This window comes from Copadichromis virginalis, linkage group LG7, assembly GCF_057382275.1.
Source record: "Copadichromis virginalis isolate Kocher_CV1m ecotype Utaka linkage group LG7, C_Virginalis_male_GT1.1, whole genome shotgun sequence".
Taxonomy (NCBI): domain Eukaryota; kingdom Metazoa; phylum Chordata; class Actinopteri; order Cichliformes; family Cichlidae; genus Copadichromis; species Copadichromis virginalis.
Genome location: NC_140624.1, coordinates 2,746,769 through 2,766,302, shown reverse-complemented (window position 1 = coordinate 2,766,302; position 19,534 = coordinate 2,746,769). Strand labels below are relative to the sequence as shown.

The window sequence follows — 19,534 nt, the reverse complement described above, 5'->3', positions numbered from 1 at the left end:
CATGATGTCTGTTATCAGCTGAATTCGATATTTTATATTGTTAGGAATCCCAAAATGATATTAATCATGGGAGTAGATGGTTGAAAAGCAATATTTCAAGCTGCTCCTGCCGTGACAGCTGCTTAAAAAGTTACCCTTTGCTATTAATGTGTTTTCTTCCTCGTGTCAGCTCTAACAGCAGGGTGTACTTTATTTGGTAATGGGAAGAAAAATGGAAATCCTGCCCTCCACAGCTGAGCTAAAATAGGAGGCAATCCTCGACACACCCTCAGCCCTCAATCTCTGTCTCCTTTCGGTGATGAGATACACTCGCACCAATTCAGAGGGACACGCGCTCCATCCACACATGTGCGCGAGCAGCAGCAGAGATTTATGCATCCATGCAAACTCAATCAAATATAGAGCGTACACGGTTGTGTGTCTGAACGGAGTTTTCCATTTCTCCAGTGCAGGCAGACGTGTCTATTAACTCCACTCAATCCAGTCCTCTGTGTTGTTGTTGTCCTTGGTATGATTTCAACACCACCTTGTTTCTTTTTATTTTTTGTGACGTGAAAGTATTCATTTAAATAATGGGATTGTAACATTTAGCAATATTACACTATAATAATTCTTAGTGACTCAAACAGTCTGGAGGATGACGTGATTATGTTTTCGGAGGTAAATGAAAACAGAAATTTATGAAGCTTTCTTTTTTGATATTGACAAACTCAGCTTTTGTGTGTTTCTTGGCAATAAATCCCTTCTGATTCTTATTTGACCCACAGATTTAATAAAACATTCCCATAAGTGCTAAATAACAGCATCGCGCTGCACGGCTCATGAGCATCGATCTCGTTTCATGCCTCTTCTTAATACCCGACACTACTTTGCCACACTGCATTAGCCAAACTACTCAAATAAGACACAAAAGAGCTAATGGAAAATATGCAAAGTCTACACTAAGTAAAAGTGGCTCAGGAGCAAATGTCTTTAGTCCAGTTGAAGGTAATGAAGGGCAAAGAGGTGTGACTTTTATCCATCTGGCATTTGCACTTCAAGGTGAACCTGCTAATGGTTAAGTAAACCGCTAATCCTCCCTCTGCAGTATAATTACACCGTCCCATCTCCCTCATTACCTGCACTCTGTTCCACTTCACCGTTTAGAATGAGCGCACACAAACACACATGATGGCCAACGTGAGCATGCACGGTTTTGCACACAGCCACACCAACCGGACGCGAATTAGAGCGTTGTAAACGTCGACTAAATTGGTTATCTTGAGCAGATATCGGTGAATTATGTTCTCATTCTCCTGAAGGTCTCTTGAACGCAGCACAGTCGTACTCCGTGTTTTATGTGATGTCAGAGGCAAGCTGACCTTCTCAGTGATTACTGTCTTCATCAGATACCATAATTCCTCTCACAAATGAGCATCATGTAACCAGTACGCATTCATCAGTGCAGGATGCAACACAGCCATTAGCATCAATCAGCTGGTGATAAACATCTAGTATTCTGTAATAGGACAATGGGACTATGCTTACCTCTAACACTGATGCCTGTTAAATCATACGATACCATGTGGGCAGCGTCTGTGAAGAGTCATTGGCCTCTCTTTATCGCTTTATCCTCTAGCAGGAGCCGAGCTCAATCAATCCTAACTGCATTGGATAGCTACATGGATGTGACTGCACAGGACTGCCATTACTGCTATCACTTGAACCCATCTGCTTTGCTGCGGATGACAGCAGCTCAGACTGCATGTAGAAAGAAATCATAGAATTAAGATGCAGACTGCAGAGTGAGCGTAAACACTGTGTAATGCATTTCTATCAAGTTTCAGAATGATGATTGGCCCAGTCCACAAAAACAGAGAAGAAGAAGCAGCGGGGCTTTGAGGTAAAAGATTAACAATACACACACGAAACGAAGCGAAACCAGATACACATGTTGTGGATTGATTTCATCACACGGGCTCGTGAGACAATGTGCCGTTGCGTACAGCTAGCTGCTATATCTTTCTCAAACACCAAGGGAAATCAGCGGGGCCGCCAGATCTGTGCTCGCCACCAGGGAACTGACAGAGTCAAGAGTCAAGATGAAGCAAGAGAACATAGACGAGACGAGACAGGAGAATAAATGTGATTTTAGTACGAGTGTGAGCTGTGTATTACACTGCAATCGCATGAACACAAGCGATAGGAATTATTATTTTTTAGTTATTTAATATGTCCGGTGGAGATTCGAGAACCAGAAAATGGATTTAGATTAATCACAGTCAAGTGACTGAAAAAGACCAGGAGCTGACCCTTTCTATTCTCAGGCCTGAATGAGATCAAAGAGTTCAAAGATAAATTGTGTTATCCAAAATCAATTTAATGGTGCAAAGAATTAGAGCCACATATTCAGACGGAGAACGCGGTGAAGAGATGGCAGCACAGATAAGAGTGCACGAGAGTACAAAGCACGACTTCGATTTTAAAGCTGGATGTGAAAACTTTATCCACTCTGTGATGGATGCTTGTTAGAAATACTTCATAGGCACCGTCACATTATTGAAATCAGTTATATTCTTAGATAACTTCTTAATTTGAAAAAATAAAAAGATTTTTAGTAAATTTAGCAAATTAAAAGTGTTTACTGTGGTTCATTTGTCGTCTTTAAATGCCACCATGATGGTAACGATGCTGAAGGCGTAATATTAACGTCATTCGCAGTGGTCACAGTTGTTTTGTGGGTCACGTGATGAATCTGACCGACTGCGCGATTATTAACAAGCTGAAACGAACAGAAAACTCTTTAATCTTGTGCATCTTCTTCTTTCCTGCTTCATTTTAAAGCCCACACCTTCCTCTTGTCATCCTCTCCCTGCCCTCACGTCTGCAGGTCCCAGCGCTCTTCATGCCAGCCCCGCCTACTCACTTGTCAAACAAATATATACACACACACTTTTGCCGTACTCCTCATTATTTACTTGTCTCTGTTCCCCTTGTGTGTTCATAACATTCTAGCTTTTTATTGTCTTGTTATTTTGTTTTACTGTGTTTTTCTGCACTGGACTGAGCTTCTGCATTTGAGCTTTTGAACTGTCAGTGTGGACCCTCCTCTTTTTTTAACATTACTTTAACTCACATTTGTATCCACAGTCCTGTGAACAGCACTGTAGATACACTTGTGAGTATTTGCCTCCATCCTGATCTCTTAGTTGTTTTGCATATTTGTCATACTTTCTTTATTTTGTGGCATTCAGAGGTGTCCTGCTGCATGATGCAGCAGACAGCGTGATGGCTGGATACTGTCCTTCAGGTCTCCTGCAGACCTGGCCCGTCACACTACCATCACCCTGTTGGATTCTAATCAGAGCATTATCATTCCCAACGCATAACATATGACGATTTGTCACATTCGTCATGTTACGCGTTGGGTCGAGAACGTGTTGCTTCTAAAATGATGGGTGTTTGTTTTTTTTTAATGAAATTCTCTCTTAGTTTTGAGTCAGATGTAACGGGACTGAAGCCTTCCAAAAAGTTAAACTTCATCGGTGCACAGAACTAAATAATTTCCCCCAGAGATCAATAAAGTATTCTGATTCTGAATTCCCACTCAGCAGTGGTTTTCACCTTGGAACTCTCCCACAGATGTCATTTTTCCACTAGTGTCTCTGGTGTTGTTGATCATGAACACTGACCTTGGCTGAGCTATGTGAGGCCTTTGGTGCTTGTTGTGGATGAGTCGTTGCTGCGCTCTTGGAGTGTTTGTGGTCGGCCACACACTCCTGGGAACAGTCCTCGCTGTCTTCTCTATTTCTGGACAACAGCTCTCACTGCTGTTTGCTAAAGCCTGCTTTAGTTTCACAGTTTAGTTTAACTAAGTCAAAATGTCTGTGAGAGCAAAACGTCACTTTGGATGTACATTTGGTTCCAGGAGAAGAAGGCTTACAGTGTTCTGTTCTTATTTCTATTTTAAGTCAATAGTTTTGAAAGAGGTTCAGGCACACTGGTGAAACCGGTGGCAGCAGATCTGTCTGCTTGAACTCTTCAGGAATCTTCTTCACTATATCTACATATCGACCTTATTTGCTCTTCATGGTGTCATTTTTAAACCTGCCATTTGAATGAGATGAATGCAAATATCTTATTTTTGTCAGTTCACAACACGCTTACAAAGCATGTGGTGCAATAATCTGACTTATATTCAATACAATAACCATATTAGTGAGTGAAGACTTTGCTGTTGATGAAGATCGTATAATAAGTAATAAGGTGTAAAACTGATTATTGATTCGTGTTTGTGTTTCTTGTGAAAAAGTGTGTGCAACAGGCCTCCAGTGCACACGTTTTATTTTGTTTATGCTATTTGTATATGTACAGCACTTTGTGAACCCTGGTTTTCTGTTAAAGTGCTTCATAAATAAAGCTGCTATGGTACAATACTGTTGTGTTTCCTGCTGTTCTTCTTTAAACACACATTTGTTATATTTTGCTCTCTCATTAAGCTGATTTGTACAGCACGCTCTTATAAAGCACCATTAGCGCTGCACCACCTCCTTCCCAGCTCATTTATTCCACTGGACTTCACCTGCTTACTTACTGGCCTGGTTGCCTACGTGGCACACTGCCATCTGTCTTCACTGCAGTTGTTGTAGCCTCCTGTCAGAGATGGACACTTGCTAAACATATTTCTCACGTGCCATATCTACCACACAGATAACTGTCATGTTTGCTGTGTGCGGCTGGCAGAAAAGGAGCCTGAATGCAGACTCACGGAGGCAGAGAAACTCAAAAAACTCAGCTTGATTGCTGGAAGCTGGAATACAAAACTAAGCTGGAAATATACATTAAATGAAACGGCTAGACAAACAGGTAAGACACGCAACGAGGGATGAGGGAGAAAACAAAAGGCTTAAATACACAAGGAAACACATGGGACACAGCTGGAGCTACTCTGAGACGACGTACCTTCAAAGTAAGAGAAGCAAACAGAACATGGCGTACACAGACAGGAGACTACCAAAGCAAAACAGGAAGTAACAGGAACACACACACAGACATCACTGGGGAAAATAGGCAACTAGACAAACATGAAGACAACGCAGGAAACACACAGGGCCAACTAAACACCAGGAATACTACGTATAGTTAAGGGAGCTAAAAATACCAAAACTAAATAATAGAAACACTAAATCAAAGAATATAGATGATCAAATCAGACCCAGGAACCCTAACAATAACAAACTGATGCAAAAACAGCTCCTTAATCATCCTAATTGAGCTTTTTGCTTCACTAAAGCATGAAGGAGGGAACAAGACCTCGTTTTTTAAGGTGGTCTTCAGCATTTTCATTATTGATTAATTTTTGAGATCGGGTTCGTTTTCACTCGTTTTCAGTCCGTGTATCTGCGCACTGTCAGAGTAATGTTTGTTTGTCACTTAACACTGACCTGTTATGACAGTCCTGGGTTTTCGACCCAGCACGTTGTGTTTCTTGGACTCCTCGGTGCTATCGATCATTAATTCTTCAGTCTGAGTCGTAGTTGTTGAGTTTTCAGCTCGGTGCTTCTGTTCCACTCACTGCTGTGTTAACAGTATTTTTCTTTGCAGCTTACCCTGCCCTCCCCTGTGTCTGCAGGCACTCCACGGCCCTCTTTCATAGGAGCTGTATTTCAGCCAGTGCTGTTGTGGATCTTGTCAAAATTGATGGAATTATAAATGCAGAATCGTCACATTTTAAAACACTATGCAACACCATGTGGAAAATATCTGATTGACAAGGAGTTTGTTCTTCATCATGTCAGTGATCTTCACAGAGTGTTAAAAAATCAAGAAGATCATAACAAATACTGACTTTGGAGCTCGTTACAAACTCGATTTTGCATAAATCACCGCAGCGATTTCCCATTTTCTGTAAAGTTATAAATGACCTTTTAAATTTGGTGTGTTCTCGCTTTAATCTTCATGAACACCCCAGAAAAGAAAATAGTTGCTTTAAAATCATTAATGAAAAGTCAAAAATGAAATCTAATGCCATCGAGTCAGTAAAAGGTTTCTGTGGTTCAAACTACTTTTCCTCTGCCAACCAATTCCTGGTTTTCAAATCCCGACCTCCCCGTGTGGGAAGCAATTTAAACTTGTTTACGGCTCTGAGTGTACAGGACAACGTTTCCCACTGTGTGGAGATCTATTTGAAACTTGATTTCAGTTTTAATATTTTTCTCATTTGCGACATAAATGTTGATAGGAATCAATATTTATAGCTGGGAAATGAAGCGACTGTTGTTTTCCAAAAGTTTGACAATTCAGTTGGTCAAAAACTTCTCAAAGTAAATGAATTCTGGAGCAATAAGAGCAGCAGCTGAAGCCGGAGATGTGCAAAGCTGTTGTGGAGCTGTGCTGCACGTAAACTAAATATGAGATAATGAGCCCCAAGCTGACAGCCGAGTAAATGGAGTGAAATACAGTCCAGCTGCCCTCTCCTGCCTCTTTTACAATGCAATTTCTCCATCCCATCTTTTCAGCCAGTATCGGCTCAGACTACAACTGGATCACTGGTTAAAGCCAAATTATAAACAATTCATTGGGGATACGAGTGCTGAGAAAAGAAGAACAAAGCACAAATATTCTGCATCATCTGGAAAGGACCATAGAATGTGTTTTCCAGTTACGTACAGTTTAGATCAGCGGTCTCCAACCTTTTTTGCGCCACGGACCGGTTTACGCCCGAATATATTTTCACGGACCGGCCTGTAAGGTGTCGCGGATAAATACAACAAACTAAAACTAGCACCGGTACCGAAAAAAAGAAGATTTATTCATAACACACATGAAAAGACCCAGGAAAACCGAGTAAACGATAAAAACGATAACAAAATAACGCTGGAAACCGATAAAAACCCTGAAAACCAGACATTTCACACCTGAGCCTCAACTCTCGCGGCCCGGTACCAAACGACTCACGGACCGGTACCGGTCCGAGGCCCGGGGGTTGGGGACCGCTGGGTTAGAGTGATTGACAGGCAGGCCGGGGCATTTATTCACCCCTCCCAGTCATACCGGGGGGACACAGACGCTAATAGGACTGAATAACTCTAAACTAATGAACAGAATATCCGTCCAAACAAGCTCAGTCTGCACAATGACAATCAACGCTTGGTAATGATATCTAATCTTAACTCAATAATTGAAAAAGTAAATGAAGTGTATGAAATTATTTACAAAGAAATACAAATGACTGAGAGAAACTTGGCATTAAGCTGCAATAGTGTCACTTATAAAACCAACTTATCATCAGTTTTTAATTTAAGTATTACATAATGTAGAAACAGTTATTAATAAACTATTTGTTTTCATGACAGAGAAATCATTTTACTTGTTTATAACGTTTTCTGGTAAACTTAGATGCCTCCCAGCATGTTCCCATAAATCAGCACCATTCATGGTCTCAGCATATAGACTGTTATTAGAAAATGGGACAGGGCGTAGCTACGGCCAGGAGATGCTCTGTCTGCATCACTTCTTTAATCATGAAAGATCATCTGGTCAGCAGCTGATAAGACAGATCTTAACAGACTTCAGTTAGTCCAGAATAAGGCGGCCAGATTAGTGTTGAGATGTTCACACTATACCAGTATCAATAAAATGATAACATAATAAACGTTTTGGGCTTCCTGTCCAAGCTAAATTACACCCAGGCTTACTTTTATTAATAAAGAGAATAATACTGTTAAACACACCACGTTTATTCTCTGCTCAGCTGCAGTATCCAGATGAAATACATAATTTTTAACAAAGCGCAATTTAGTAATTCCTCGAGCCAAAAGTAACTGAACTAAGTAACTGAGTTTAGTTAGAGCATCTTTTAAGTGGAATAAAATATTGCCTTATCCAATTAGAGAACTAGCTGCTATTCATAATTAAAAAAAACCCAAACATTTAAAAGCCTTTTTACTCAGTTTTTAATTATTGTAAATATTGTAAGTGGGCAAAGCTGTGAACTGTTTTTGATTCTTGGGTGTCGTGCCTCAATGATATTGATATTCGCGTGCTTACATTTTTACAACTGTAAAACCTCGCACAATTTTTGCATCTACTTTATTGTGTAATGTTTTATTAGATTACACTTGATGACTTGGGGCCCAGGAAGACTAGCAACCACTACTGTGGAAGCTAATGGGGTTAAATATACATAAATAAATAAACATGACAGACAAGATCCTGAGACGACCAAACTCAATCTAAAAAAGTTCAAATCAGTGACAAACGGCAGCCCTGGAGAACATCAGCATCCACTTTTTTCTGGCAGTGCAAACGAGGCTGTATAAGGACCAAAACATGACTACAAGCAACTCAAACTACATACAAATGATCCTCCTTTGATGCTGCAAAGGTTTTTCTTTGCAGCATCAAAGGAGGATCATTCGCTTCCCTGAAGGCCCAACCAGCGACTGTTGTTTTCTGTTGTCTTTTGATTAAACAACAGAGGTCAGGTTTTTGCTTCATAAAGTCATTTGTGTGCACTTTGGAGCTTAGTTTTGTTTTGTTTGGTCTATAGGCTCAGTCTGAAGTTTTGGATCTGACTGTTAATCTGCCGTCGACCCAAAACAAACAGTACTTCTTGCTACTTCTTGTGGCTGCTTGGCTTTTGGGGAAGTTAATGCCTCTTCCATGTTATGACCTGAAGATGGGTCGCAGCAACTGTGATAAATGACAAAAATACCCTAATTTGTGCTGATATTATGTTAGAGGAAATCACTGGGTTGTTAATTTAGGTTGATTTGAGATGAGGCACAAATGGGAATCTTTGAAAGTAGTTAATGAAAGTTTTTTTTGGTAAATCTAAATACACAGCAGGGGACGAATCTACTGAGGACATTTTTTAATGAAGATGCAGGTATGAATTAATAGATCTGAAGACACGAGTACTCGTGATGGAAGTGAACAACATATATAACATCAGACCACACGTTCATATTTTTGTGACTGAGTGATAATTACACACCACCTCCAAAACCACCAGTTTCAGGAGTTCAATCAAACTGTTTCCTAACAGGACGTCTACGTTCGACAGCAGAACTCACAATGTGTCGTAAACACTCTGGATCTTTGATTCTGCTCAAGTAAAATGTCCCACTTATTCCAACCTATCAGAAAGATTAAGTCCTCACACAGAACATGACATCGTGGTTTGGGAACAGCTGTGTGAAGGACCAAAAAGCTCTCCAGAGAGTGATCCGTACAGCAGAACGCTGCTGCAGGATTGCTCTCCCCCCGCTTCAGGACACCTACACCAGGAGATGCCGGACTAGAGCAGCGCAGATACTGAAGGACCCGTCCCATCCTGGCAACAAACTGTTCCAACTTCTGCAATCTGGTAGAAGGTTCCGCATCTTCCGGGCAAGGACAGAGAGACTCAAGAGGAGCTTCTATCCCCAAGCCATCCGTGCCCTAAACACACACACCCGCCCTCTCACATCATCTATAATTGACTGAGTCAGGACTCTTCCAGACACTAAACCAAGGCACAATGTACATTTCAATTCCTTTAATTTTAAATATGTTTATATTGTCTATCCTGTAAAATAGTCAGATGTCTATTCATATTAATGTACAGAATTCACCTGCTTGCTGCTACTACTGCACATTCACCCAGTGTATATACTATGTGTGTATATATATATATATATATATATATATATATAATGTTCTTCCTCTACCCCCCCCCCATTTTTGCACATGTCGAGGAGCGTGTCAGGCTACATTTCACTGTGTGTTATACTTGTATAACTATGCATGTGACAAATAAAGAACCTTGAACCTTGAACCTTGAAGTCACAATTTTAAAGAGTATGAAGCTGAGGCTTCTAAGCTGCCATCAGCTCCTCCATCCAGTACGACTCGCTGAAAGTAAGGAATCAGTTACATTTTTTCTCAAAATGTTTCAAGTAGAGCTGGGCGATAGAACGATAACGATATGTATTGCGAAATAACTTTTTCTCGATAGAAAAATTAAACTATTGCGATAGACCTCACCACTCTTGTCCTCTTTAAAAAAAAAAAAAAAAGGTCAGCCAATCCAAATTAAGTAGCGCAGAGCCGAACCAATCACAGCCGCAGCGTCATGTCACATGACTTGTTACGTACAGCACAAGTGCCAAGCCGCACATGTGTATTTGTTTGGGAAGCAGCCAGCCGCCATGCTGCCCGGTAATGGAGGAAATGATTGTGCCGACTAGAGAAACATCAACCGAGAGCGTGACCGAAGGTGACCGAAGAGAAAACAGATGATGGTTCTAATGCCGGAGAGACTGTCCAACGGAAGAGCCACAGAAGCTCCGCAGTGTGAAGGTATTTCTGCTATTTCAAGTCTGATAAAAACAGAGTAGCTGCACTGTAAATGTGTAGAAAGCAAGTCTGGAAATCCAATAAAGCGGTGCAGCTCAGTCTCTGACTGGAAGCGCTGATTCGTCATTCGGCTTTTGTCAGACTAACGTAACTGTTACAACTGTTTGAAAAGCTAAGCTATATAACAAGGAGAGATCGAGAATTTCCTTTTAGTTCTCAGTTTATTTGATATTGACAAAAGTTAGTCAGTTTTGTCTGTTCTTCTGTAAAACAAACTAAGATTTATTTTTAGAATTAATATTTTGTTTCTAAGTGGAATTGACAATTTAGTCTGTTTCGTTTGTTCTATTTTGAAACTTAAACGCTTTAGCGGCTGCCTTTTGTGTAGTTTGCAATATTTGCCTTCATTTATCTGAAAAAGTCTCATGTTCCTTAAGCACATCTACCCTGTTGAACTTATTATGGGAAATAAAGATTTAAATCAAAACAAGCTGCTGATTATTTCACATTTTACTTGTGAGCAACGGCACATTTAAATCTTACAAATATAGTTATTTGGCTGATATCGTGATAGATATCGTTATGGCCTGAAATATAATTACAGCTTTATTGCTTCACTTGGTTTGTCTATTTGTTTTGTATTTCACATTCTGTGTTTTACTATTTTTCATTAAAAAGTACATTATTATTATTATTATTTGTTATTGTTTCTACATCATTGAACAACTGCTGTTATTTATATCTCTTTACATTTATTTGACAGTGTTAAGAGATTTTCTACATTATACACTATAATCAAATCTCTATAATACAATATAATCAAGTAGGCCTTATATTCTAACCAAGTGTGCCTTATATTTAGTGTGTTCATATATTTTCACATAACCAAGCCTATTGTTGAAGAATCAGCTAACCAAGTTTATTGTTAAAGGAAAACTGATACATTCCTTACTTAAGTGTTTGAGATGTTTTGACAGCATGATATAATGATGCATTCTTTCCTATAATGTCTGTGATGTCAGATAAAGTATGATATACTACTGTATTTTTAATCCCAGTGTGTGAAAGATCAGATAAGCTGATTTCATGTTTAACCTCTTCCCTGACTGTTAAAAAGAGGAAGTACTATGTAACCCATTTTTGCCTTATAAATAAAGCAGCGAGCCTGTGCTCGGTGTGTGTGTCTTCTCAGAGAGACATTCACCCGTGCGCACGTTTTCTAATTACACTCTGAGTCGGTCTGCAGTTGTCTCATTTCTCTTACTTGTGTTTTGAACAAATGTCTACCCCTGACATTTAATTGGTCCTTCGAGCCGGATAACTGACTGTTATTTTTAACGTCTAGTTTTCCACAGCGGTCTTCATCGGATCCTGACGTCGTGACGCCTGCGCTGGAAAAGAGTCTGTGCACAGCAAAAGAAAAACCCGGACACGTGAATTCGTTCTCCGGTCAGCGTCCGGCCTTCACGGCTGCAGGAACCGATGGGCACCGGATCCAAAAACGCAGCGCCACAGTAAGGTGAATATGAAACACTGCATTCCATCAAGCGTTAAAATACGTTGATATTGAGATTTTCCTTTAAAATAGTGTAAGCCTGGTGAGCGCCGACAGATCTCATAGTCCAGAGAGGGACTTAGGGAGACAACAGGCAAGAGCGATAATCTAGAAATCGCTATTAAAAGTTCCGGTTGCTCTGGGTAGCAGCTGTAACGGAACGAGTTCCGGTCACTCTAGGAGTGGCTGCAACGGAACAGGTTGAAGGTTACATGAAATAGGCCTATGGAAAATCTCAATAAAAATTATAAAAACGCGCTTTGTTTGTGTTGAAATAGAGGAGTGAGTTGTTTTTACGACCCAATAAGCGGTCGAACCACTTCTCAAACTGTTTTCCTGTGTACACTCACGTATTGGTTAAAGTGGAAAAAGGGTTGTGCTTCATCACGTAAAATCAATAACCGCTCTCTCGGATAGCGGGAGAGTAGAAGGCTGTTATTGAAAACCCATTCTCACTTTTGCATGCCAAAGAAGGTGTCACAGTTCTGACGTAATTAGTTCAAAATGGGTAATTCTAAAACTAAAGTAAAATTAACAGCAGATGAAGAAAAGCTTGAAAGAAACTGTCAAAATGCAGGAAAAGTCAGTGCAAGGACGCCACCCTCTGGGCCATACCGACAACTGCAACACAACCTATGGAGGAGTAGGGTATGGGACAGTCAACCTAAATCAACAGGTAAATGGCACCTATTGGGTACAAGGTATGGCATGGCTGTGCGGACAGCGTGCGTACTTTATGTTGCCACCCAACTGGTCAGGATGCTGTGCACCTATCTTCATTTCAGATCACACTTTTAAGATATCTGTGTACAACAAGACCAGAGTTAGGCGTCATATAGAAATCAAGCCTCATGATTCAATCCTTGGAACAGATGTGCCAGAGGAATTCAAACTCTGGAGTACCGCCGACAAGGTAATGCACTCTCTGTTTCCCTGGACCGGAGTAGGAAAACACGCACTACGAATTGAGACTTTAGACTATCGCTTTGGACTGTTTTTAAACGCTTCCACCCGCATTGACAAATCACAGAATGAAGAAATTGATGCAATCCGCATCACTGTCATGCAACACCGAGTAGCTTTAGACCTTATTCTTGCAGAGAAAGGAGGTCTTTGTGTACTGTTCAACAAGACATGTTGTACTTACATACCTGACAACATACACTCATTAAACATGACAAATGCTTTGAATGTTCTGAGACAACTAAGAGACGCTCAGCAACAGGACTACGTAACCGATGAGCATGGCTGGTGGGACTGGTTGCTGAGCGGCTCCTGGAAATCTTTGCTGATTAAAGGCCTGTTGGCCCTATGTACTGTGATGTTCCTATTTTGCATTTTTGCTGCTTGTATTATCCCTTGTCTGAGACGCATGGTGATGAGTATGTTTAATCGTACTTTAGGAAATTTTGTTTTGATCCAGAGAGATATGGAGGATCCCTTTCGCCAGTATGATATGCTAACTAGAGAGACCAGAGAAGAGAATGTCTATGATAATCTTAATCTTAACAGAGCTGATGTTTAGATACTTCACTGAATGATATGCAAGTTGAAAATGTGATTTAACAAGTGACTATGCATTGATATTAAACATGTGAAATATATTAACAACAGGAGGGAAATGTTAAGAGATTTTCTACATTATACACTATAATCAAATCTCTATAATACAATATAATCAAGTAGGCCTTATATTCTAACCAAGTGTGCCTTATATTTAGTGTGTTCATATATTTTCACATAACCAAGCCTATTGTTGAAGAATCAGCTAACCAAGTTTATTGTTAAAGGAAAACTGATACATTCCTTACTTAAGTGTTTGAGATGTTTTGACAGCATGATATAATGATGCATTCTTTCCTATAATGTCTGTGATGTCAGATAAAGTATGATATACTACTGTATTTTTAATCCCAGTGTGTGAAAGATCAGATAAGCTGATTTCATGTTTAACCTCTTCCCTGACTGTTAAAAAGAGGAAGTACTATGTAACCCATTTTTGCCTTATAAATAAAGCAGCGAGCCTGTGCTCGGTGTGTGTGTCTTCTCAGAGAGACATTCACCCGTGCGCACGTTTTCTAATTACACTCTGAGTCGGTCTGCAGTTGTCTCATTTCTCTTACTTGTGTTTTGAACAAATGTCTACCCCTGACAGACAGTGAATACTGATTGTTTCTCCACACAGTTCTTTTCTTTAGTGACTTCTTTCCACTCGGGCTGAATAAAGTGTCAAAGCCAAAACTAATATCATTTGCATTTTGTGTCTGAACCTCGCCTCCAGTGATGCCTCAAGTCACTCAAATTCTATTTCTTGAAGCTACACAATCACATTTATCCATTTTAATGGCACCCACTGTTTGCAGAGATAAAGCTTTTGGCAGTTTTGTGTCAGTCACACCACCTGAGTAGCAGGGTCTTTGAATTCAGGAAAAAAGAAACAAAAACACCTCATAAAAATACTGAACGATATTCAGACATCTTATAGGGTTAATAACAAATATACAACTTGATTTAGGGGACTTGTTTGTTTTCCTTTCTTAAGAAGATTAAATGATTTTGTCCCATCCACAACTTGTAGATATAAAGTATTTTTGGGGAGTTTAACGAGAGCTTTCTCAGTTAGAATAAAGTGGAGCTCACTACACTCCTCTTCCATTTGCATATATTTTGCTCGTCCCCTCGTCTCCTGCCAGCATAATGAATGCTACAGGTCCCATGAAGGAGTCAAATGTCAGGCCCTGAGGCTGGAAGACACTCCGCAGAGCATAATGACCAGCTGAACCATCTTCTTTCATGACCCCAAACAGAGCAGAGAGGAAGCGAGTGAAGAGAAAACTCAACTAAATGGGAGAGAAAGGAGAGGGAAAGAATTATAAATGTCAGACCGCGCGGTCAAGAACCTCATAGTAATGGAGAGAAAAAGAAAAAAGGATAAACAACTATTTTTTGAAGCACCACAAAGACATAAATATGTAAATGAGAAAAGAGAGTTATAAAGAAGGAAAGCAAATGGTAGAAAAAGGAGGACAAAACTGGTTAGAAGCAGGATGGAGGCTTGAAGGGAAGAGACAAGGAAGCTAAACACTGGTCAAGAAAAACAAATGTGGTCACTGAACAACGTGGACGGTTGAGGGTTAACCAAATGTGATATTTGAAGAATGCATCAGCTGTGTATAACGCACGTTTGCAACACTAATCAGGAAACTCACAACCTACGTCCATTGATTAATGGGGGATTTTAGCAGAAACACCACATGATCCCAATAATCATTAAAGAAAACGTAATTACCCCGTGGCTGTGATGCCACCAGACCTGTCCAAGTGCTTCATGCTTTTAATGTTCTGCCAAAGAATACGGTTTTAAAAACGAGTCATTAATCTGGGGATGCAAGCAAATAACAGAATATCGCTCTCCTTTTCTTAGGCTTAATTAATAACTGTGTGTTCAGCTGATCGCGTCTGCTGCTACTCAGCATGCCTGTACAGGCGAGATCTACAAGGGGCATCTCTGGAGACTGTGCACAGGTCTCTGTAGAGAGTATGGGGGGTCTGATTCATGATCACCTGGTGGAAAAAGATTGTATTTGATCATTAAATCTCATACAGTTGTTTATTAAACACTTACTGGCACTGCCTAATGCAAAGCTAATCATTCCCATTACCAGTTTCATCGTGTGTGTTTAAAAAAGAAGCAGCAGCCAGCGCTTCTTATCCGCTCCCTGCTTTTAAGGATGAGGTTCTTAGCCAAGGTTGACTCATAAGGTGAGGCCTCCATCTTAACTAGACTAAGGAATATGAACCGAAGGCTCAAGGCAACTTATTAAAATGCAAGACCCCGGAGAGCTGTTAGAATGAAAGATCATAACCTTTCACACAGGATTTTATGCAGGAAGTATGCCAACTATTAAGAGACCGATTACACAAAAGAGCTAGACAATGGCAGACCTGCAGAAAGTGGGTATTATTTCATGGAGCTTAGCAAAATTTGATATGGTACTGTGTTTCATTTTCACCCTCACACATGCTAAGCCACAACATTCGTCTTTTACTTATTCTTGGCGCTATCATCAGTGGACCAATCATCAGGCAGCGTACAAATTGAAGAAAATACCTGAGTAAATGATGTAGAACCATAACAGATAGATTCTTCTGGCTGTTGGAGCCCCTGAGTGGTTTCGTGAGTAGGAAAATTACATGACTCACAGCGTGGCCTTCAACCCATTTAACCCAAGCGAGTACAGCCTGGTTGAGACTATAAAGCAAGTCTGTGAGAAGGTTGTCATTCAGTAACTGTGTGCTTTGTGTATCTTTGTTTAAATTCAGGACTTGCCTGTACAGTCGGACTTTATCAGACTTTAATTAGTTGGTAAGAATAAACACCTTCACTCTTCTAGTGTTTGTGTTTATTATGATAGTGAGTGTAAGAATTATCTACAGCGAGAAATCAGTTTACAAATACACTTTCTGTCTGGAAAAGTGAAACTATTGTTATGAAACGGCTGTGTGCAGGCAGGAAAAGGACCCAAAGTGCCGACTCCGGAGACAGACGTGAACTCAAAGTAACAAACTTCCAAAGTACAAACATTAACGCAGGCAGGAAAAACAAAACACACAGCATAAGTGAGGGTAGGTAAGAGTAGATCGTGACACCGACAAACTGAAACACAGGGCTTGAATACACAGAGGGAGCAATCAGGGAATGGGCAACAGGAGGGAGACACAGCTGGGGCAAATCAGGCCTAACGAGACAAAGGAAGCAAAACCAGACGCATTTATATGAGACACGGACTTTCAAAGTAAAACAGGAAACATAACACAGACTGAACTTACAGACACAGACTTACAGGCAGGCACTACAGAGGGAACAGAGACGTGGGACCAGGGCAGACAGACACTGACTGGACACGGGGATATAGCAACTAAGGATACACAGAGACATAAACCATAGGAAAGAACTCTAACAAAAAAACCAAAGAAATTATAAATAATATAATACACTCAAAAACCCTGGGTCACCCAAACATCCTAACAACTATGTTTAAATCTCTCATGAGAATTTTGTTTAATCGCAAACCAAACAACAACAACAACAACAAATATGTTGCAAGTGGCTGAAATGAAACCAAGACAAAACAAAAATGTCAGCAAGAAGCAAAACTATAATTTCCCGCATGTTGTGTTCATGACTGAAATGCTTCCAGCACTAACTGGATCAGTTGTTTTTCAGGTCAGGATTTTGTTTTATTTTGTCATTCATTAGACCAGAGTTCTAATCAAATATCAGAGTGGTTACAGTGTATTCATATGATATAATAACAGGGAAAATTGCTGACAAAGTTGCTTTTTTATTATGTATAATGGGCAGATGTGCCTATAGATACATTACAACACGCAGTATAATGTTAACAATAATTGACTGTGTAGTCTTTTGGCTCCGGGGGCGAAAGCCTCCAATACAGTCTCGAAAATACCCAAATGAATCTGGAGGGAATATGTGATTCACAAATCCTCAATCTGCACCACTGAGGTTCCAGCTAATGACTTCAGTCACTATATCAAGACAAAAGATACTTCCCCTTTAAAAGGACACTTCAATTAATTACTGCCGGAAAATCCCCTTTAATTCTGTACCAGGGGCTCAGTGAATAAAACTGAAAACCTATTAGTGAGCATTCATCTGATCGCGCACAGGAAAAAGACGACTATCAGTGTGGAGCAGCTACTGTACAACAGAGCAGAGGGACAAGCAGGAGAGAGAGAGACTGGGTCAGAGGTAAAGGTATAAAAAGGTTGTTATTGGATGGTGGTTTACTGAATAAATCACGACTTCAGCCTTTAAGTAGGTCTGACGTGCACTTTACCTCGGCAATTTTTTTTAATGAAAGAAAATTGGAGAAAAAGAAATAAACTCTGAGGGGGAAACCAAGAAATCTCTACTTATTGACCGATTTAATGTCACTACTATTTGTGAGAACTTGAAATTTCCTCTTTTCCCTTCAGTCCATTCTCATTGGCAGGGTGTCAATACTGTTTTGTCAGATTCTGGTGTGACTCATTTATGCACAACATGTCCTTTGACCGCGGCTCGAAGCATTAGTGGTGGCATTAAGATCACGCCCATCTCATCCTTTTACTGCTTTAACTGCTGTTGTGGACGGGCACAATTTTACACTAATTAACAACAATTTTTAATGATAAAAGCATTAAAAATTACACCCTGCAGCGACACAATCAGTGACCTCAAAACAATCAAAACCTGATGATGCCCTTTGTGTGAAGTATTTTCCTCTGTGTTGTGTGCTCTTGGATCCATTTGTCATCCTCATTCTTTCCACTACTTACAGCAGTCGTTCCAGGATGAGAGTTACAGATTGCCGGTGCTCTGCTGTTATTTGTTTGTCCTTGACTGAGGATTATGATCATGACCGTACACGCAGCTTGCAACAGTGCAGGATGCTGGAGAACAGCATTCTAGTGACACAGGATGATATACTTGGCTGTTAGAAAGAGAATGCCTTCTACACTCTTGTCACAAACATGTTTGGTAGAGCCAGACACAAAGTCTATTTATTTCATCCAATTCACAATTAGGTGCAAAGGAGGTAGAAAAAGTGCCACATTTCAGCTACGGCCTCTTTCTTTCTTACATTTAAAGACAAAAACGTACACAAAGCACATTAAGGTTATCATTAATCTCTGAGAGTTTAATAAGTCTTTTCTACACATTCTTCTTCCTGCTTTGCCGTCTTTTATTATATACCACATAATAGCACATAACACCTATGTACCCAGAGTAATAATCAATGTAATGTAATGTCATTTATCTTGCATGTAATTTCAGGTCTTGTACTGAGATTTAAGATGAACGCAGGGTTACTGAGGGATATTAATTAGAAATACATCAGCCATAAAGCAGTTTTCCAGTAGTACTATATACTATACAAATATGAATTAAAACACAACTGTAGTATGTTTATTCTTTAACCTGCACCACAGACAAACCCAAGTATTAAACACATATCAAAATCACTTGTACTTGTTATATAAATGGACAGTAAGAATACTTCGTTTTGTGTTTTTACTGGCTGGCAGCGTTCACTGAGCAATAACTGTTTCAGAAAGAAAGCTAAATATCTTAAAGAGCAATAAACACATAAGAACTATGACAGAGTTCACAGTTTTGTTTTCAGAGGGTTTGTGAGCACATACGAACCGGCAGACGAAACACTGACAGAAGATCAAAAATGTCTTCAGGGCATCAGGAAGGGCAGAAATGTCTCACACTGACCTTTAACTCACCAAAGACAAACTATATCGCTTTGATGGATGCCCCGATTCCTTTAAATTGAAGTTTTTCTCTCGACTACAGCGTGCTGCATCATACACACAAAAGAGTAATTTAAGCCTGCGGGACACGATTGAACCAACTTAAACACAACTATTTAGAGCAGCGCTCCCACAAAAGTTGGATTTGATATAAATTTGAAATCTGATTAATAAAGGTCTAAAATCGAGGCTCGTCAACAACACAATGAATTGATGACTGTAACACAAGTAATAGTTTTCATGTGTTGAAGAAGGAAATTCAGTCTCTTCAACATTACAAATATTTTCTTTATGAACTCCAAGGCCATTTTTTTAATGGTCCTCGTGCTTCTG

At 40.0% G+C, this 19,534-nt stretch overlaps 1 protein-coding gene across 1 annotated transcript in view; it reads right to left on the bottom strand.

Moving 5' to 3' along the window:
• The window catches only part of cdh13 (cadherin 13, H-cadherin (heart)), a 436,452-nt gene that overhangs the window by 134,379 nt on the left and 282,539 nt on the right, over positions 1–19,534 (bottom strand). The window lies entirely within an intron of this gene.